Raw genomic sequence first — 5,404 nt, 5'->3', positions numbered from 1 at the left:
CCTTCTCACCCTCATCATGTACTCATATTCCCACAAGGAATCAGCATCTTAACCTTTGTGTTTATCACTGTGCTATTTGCACTTAAAGTTTTGCCAAATGTGCTATATATCTCTAAAAAATATGTTGCTTCATTTGGATGCTACTGAAGTTTATATAAATGGAATATTATTCTATGTGATTAACTTTTTTGCTTAACATTATGGGTTTTAGAATCCATGTTGATACATAAACAGGTAGTTTACTAATTTTCATTCATGTATATATTTACAGTTTAAATAAACCACAGATTATTTCACTTTTGCTTTAAAGTGGACATTTGGACCCACATGTTTTTATCTTTTTACTACTGTGAGCAATGCAGCCATAAACATTTTTACACACCCCTCCAAGGGCCAAAGGCTTTCTCTAGGACACATACTGACAAACTTGTTATACTTGCCAATCCAGTTGGAGGGAAAAGCTATCCTTTTATTTTGTATTTGTACTCTGCTGGTTCCTAATGAGAGTGAACATCTTTTCATGTTATTTCTTGGCATTTAAAGTATACTCCTCTGTGACTTTTGATCGCTATTTGTACCCATAAATCCATCACCACATTAAGATACACATTATGATGTATACACATCTCCACACCCCCAAAAGATTTTCACAGTCGCAAACCATTTATTGTTCCTTCCACACTGGCCAGAGACAACAACCATTGCAGACTGGCTCGCATTTTAAATAAATAGAATCAAACACTCTGTATCTCTTGGTGTTCAGCTCCTTTAACTCAGAATAATGATTTTGAGATTTACCTAAGTTGAATGTATTAGTAGGTCATCCTTTTTTTATCACTGAGTAGTACAGACATACCTCAAAGATACTGCAGGTTTGGTCCAGATTGCAATAAAGTAAATATCTCAGTAGAGTGAGTCAAATGTTTTTCTTTGCTTCCTACTGCATATAAAATTTATCTTTACACTATTCTGTAGTCTATTAGGTGTATAATATTATTATGTCTATAAAAACAATGTATACACCTTAATTAGAAATACTTTATTGCTAAAAAATCCTAACCACTATGTGAGCCCTCAGTGATTCATAATCTTTCTGCTGGTGGAGGGTCTTGCCTTGATGTTGATGACTGCCAAATGGGTGAGGTTACCGAAGGATGAGATGGGTATGGCAATTTCTTAAAATAAGACAACTATAGAGTTTGCTGCATTGATTGGCTCTCCCTTTCACAAATGATTTCTCTGTAGCATGCGATGACATGTGATGGTATTTTACCCACATTAGAACTTCCATCAAAATTTGAGTCAATCCTCTCAAATCCTGCCACTGTTTCATCAACTATTCATGTAATATTCTAAATTCTTTGTTGGCCTTTCAACAACTGTCACAACATCTTTACCAGGAGTGGATTCCATCTCCAGAAGCAACTTTCTTTGCTCATCTGTTAGAAGCAGCTCCCCGTTTGTTAGAGTTTCATTATGAGATTGCGGCACTGCAGTCACCTTTCAGGCTCCACTTCTAAGTGGAGTTCTCTTGCTATTTCCCTCACATCTGCAGTTACTTCCCCCACTGAAGTGCTGAAACACTCAAAGTCGTCGGTGAGGGTTGGAATCAACCTCATCCAAACTACTGTTAATGTTGATATTTTGATATATTTCTGTGAAATTGTTACAGAACAAACAAGGAGGGGCCTGAGACGATATAAAGAAGCCCCCAGGTCCATTATGTCCGCCGCCAGAGGAAAGACGTCTCTCAATGCCAGAGATTTGTGAAAAGGAAAGGAAACGTTTATTTAATGCTACACAAACTTAAAGTAGTGACCTAATGTCTTCACCAAAAATCCTAAAGTCCCTTAAAGCACCCACAAACAGACACAGTCCTTCCTTCCTTCCCCCTTTGCCCAGTCCAGAGTACCGTATCTCCTAAAGCTGCGGGGATCCCTACTCTGGCAAAGGCACGTGGTCCTCTCTCCCTGGACCTCAGGAGTCCCCGCTCTGCCAGAGCCGCGTGGTTCTCTCCCTCAGGGCCGCAAGAGTCTTCACTCTGCTAAAGCTGTGTGGTTCTCTCTTGCAGGGCTGCGCATAGTTCTCCCCCTCAAATGGCTGCTGTGTCTCGGTTTCAATCCCAGCGCCAATCTTCCTCTGAAGCCCCATTTCCGGCTCCTCTCACAACTGGCTACAGCTGCCAGATTCTGGGCAGGTGTGGCCCTGTGGTGTGGAGCCAGTTATCTCCAGGCTCTTCTGGACCCTATTACAGATCCCTATTTGAGGCTCCCCTCTTGGCTGCACCCTGTTACAAAATCACAAATCTTCTTCATGGTATCTAGAATGGTGAATCATTTCCAGAAGGTTTGCAATGTATTTCACCCTGATCCATTGGAGGAATCACTATCTATGGCAGCTGTAGCCTTATGAAATGTGTTTCTTAAACAAGAGGATTTGAAAGTCAAAAGTACTCCTTGATCCATGGGCTGCAGAATGGACATTGGTTAACAGGCATGAAAACAACATTAATCTCACTGTACATCTCCATCAGAGAGTTTGGCTGATATTTAGCTTTTGATACAAAGTGAGAGATTGTACGACACTTGATATCAGGTAAGTATATTGTCTATAAGCAGTAATATTTTTAAAGGAATTTTTTTCCGAGCAGTGGGTCTTAACAGTGGGTGTAAAATACTCAGTAAACTATGTTGTAACAGATGTGCTGTCATCCAGGCTTTGTCTTTCCATTTACAGAGCACAGGCAGAGTAGATTTAGCATAATTCTTAAGGGCCCTAGGATTTTCAGAATGCTAAGTGACCACTGGCTTTAACTTAATTTTTCCTAACATCACCAGAGGCATTAGCCTCTAATGAGTGAGCCCATCCTCTGAAGATTTGAAGCCAGACACTGACTTCTGTCTAGCTATGAAAGTCCCAGTGGCATCTTCTGCCAATATAAGGCTATTTCATCTACATTAAAAAATCTGTTGTTTACTGTAGCCACTTTCATGAATTATCTTTGAGAGATCTGGATAACTTGCTGCAGCGTCTACATCAGCACTTGCTGTTTCACCTTGCACTTTTATGCTGTGGAGATGGCTTCTTTCCTCGTGAACCAACCTCTGTCAGCGCCAGACTTTTCTTCAGCAGTCTCCTACCTCTCTCAGCCTTCACAGAATTAAGAGACAGTTAGGGCCTTGCCCTGAATAAGGTTTTTGCTTAAGAGAATATCGTGGGTAGTTTGATCTTCTGTATAGACCACTATAACTTTGTCCATATAAGCAATTAGACTGTTTTGCTTTCTTATCTTTTGTGTCTTCACTGAAGTAGCACTTTAATTTCCTTTAAGAATGTATCATTTGCATTCGCAACTTGGCTAACTGCTTGGCACTATAGGCCTAGATTTCAGCCTGCCTCAGCTTTCAACGTGCCTTCCTCACTAAGCATAATCATATTTAGCTTTTGATATAAAGTGAGAGATGTGCGACACTTCCTTTCACTTGAGCACTTAGAGGCCACTGTAGGGTTATTAACTGGCCTAATTTCAATATCGATGTGTCTCGGGGAACAGGGAGGCCTGAGGAGAGGGAGAGAGATGGGGAATGGCTGGTCCGAACACACACAATGTTTATTTGGTTCACCGTCTTATGTGGGCATGACTTGTGGGACCAAAAACAACTATAGTAGTAACATCAAAGATCAATGATCACAGATAAACATAACACATATAACAATAATAGTAATAAAGTTTGAAATATTGTGAGAAGAGAGGAAACACTGTTTGGAAAAGGACGCCGACTTAGTTAATGCAGAGTTACCACAAACTTTGAATTTGTTAAAAAACACAGAATTTGTGAAGCACAATAAAGAGCAATAAAATGAAGTATGCTTGTATTCCACCATACGGATATACCACATTTTGCTTATCTATTCATATATTGATGAGCATTGGTTTCCAGTTTCTGGCTATTGTGAATAAAGACATTATGAATGTATGCAGCTACATAAGTTTTTGTGTGGCCATGTGTTTTTATATCTCTAGCAAATACCTAAATGTGCAAGGGCTGAGTTATGTGGTAGAGGGACATATTTTTTAATATAACTAAAAGGAAAAATCTCTGTTTATAGAAACTCACAGAATATTTCTGTACTCCAATACATGGGTGTTTTTTTCATACCAAGCCATTCTACAATTCTCTGCAGGCACTGACTGGGTGCCCTACAATTTAACTCTATTCTGACACCATCTGCCTGGAAACAGCATCAGATCCCACTGGTTAAGGTCTAAGTTCCATGAGACTGTCCCCCACACTTCAGGTGCCAATGTGAGTCCAGGTTGTCTTCTGTGCTTCTGAGCAAATGAAAGAGATTGAACTTTTAGACATGGTTGCTGCATAGGTGAGTGAATGGATCAGTGAAAAGGAATTATAATCATTCATTTCCCCCTTAAGGCCAGTTGATAGTTACAGCCTACATTATCCAATGGCATATATGTCACATGTGGAATTGCTTTCTACTCCCATCTACACTGTCTTAATGCAGTATTGCCAAAACATAAGTTCCCTTCAATAATAAAATACATTTGACTTAAATGGTTTTAACTAGTTACCACCCATAATGAGCCAGATTATTCTTTTGCTTAACCCCTAGCCCAGGAGTGCCTTAAGCACATTTGAGTGTGCTTTCGGACTGCCAGGGCGGCCAATTAATGAACCACTGCCTCAGTGTCTATGCCATTTCAATGTCTGCTTGGGCCCAAAAGGGCCTTATGTAATATTAAAATATAGTTCAATACATTCAATATACATTCAACTTTCCTGGGGTTTTCATGTTAGAGATTTTGCTAAAAAAAATCTGTATCCAACTCCTTCATATATCAAAACAAGAAAATTAACGACTACAGATAATCTCATAGCACTTGTATGTTGTTATTGCATTATACATGCTTACGCAAGTGACTTTGAGGAAACCAGAAGAGTGTAAAAGCCCAGTGGTTGCACAGGGCGCTCCTGTTTACAACACTTCCTCCAGAGCTTGCTGTGCATTACAAAGTCTGCAACCCAGTTTACCCAACTGGGTCGGACTGAACAGCTTACTCATGGACTTAATGTATTTGGGAAAGACTTAGTAGTCACTTTGAATACTTTATTTGCTAAGTTCAAATTCTCAAGAGTGAATTTACACAATGACTAATTTACACATACAACTGAAAAATGTACCTTCTTTATACTCAGTTTGAATGTAGGTATTAGGGTAGATTTAATAAAAAAAATTAGGCCTATTCATGAAAAATGATGATTTAGAAATGTTGTTAATTTCTTTAAGTAAGAAGATAGTATTTTACACGTATGAGGTTGAGTTTTGGATTATGCTTTATATTAAAACATAAGCAATAATTACATACATTATATTACATTTCTGT

This window comes from Phyllostomus discolor, chromosome 1 (assembly GCF_004126475.2).
Source record: "Phyllostomus discolor isolate MPI-MPIP mPhyDis1 chromosome 1, mPhyDis1.pri.v3, whole genome shotgun sequence".
In the NCBI taxonomy this organism is placed as follows: domain Eukaryota; kingdom Metazoa; phylum Chordata; class Mammalia; order Chiroptera; family Phyllostomidae; genus Phyllostomus; species Phyllostomus discolor.
The sequence above is the reverse complement of the archived record's forward strand: the minus strand, read 5'-3'. Positions refer to the sequence as shown.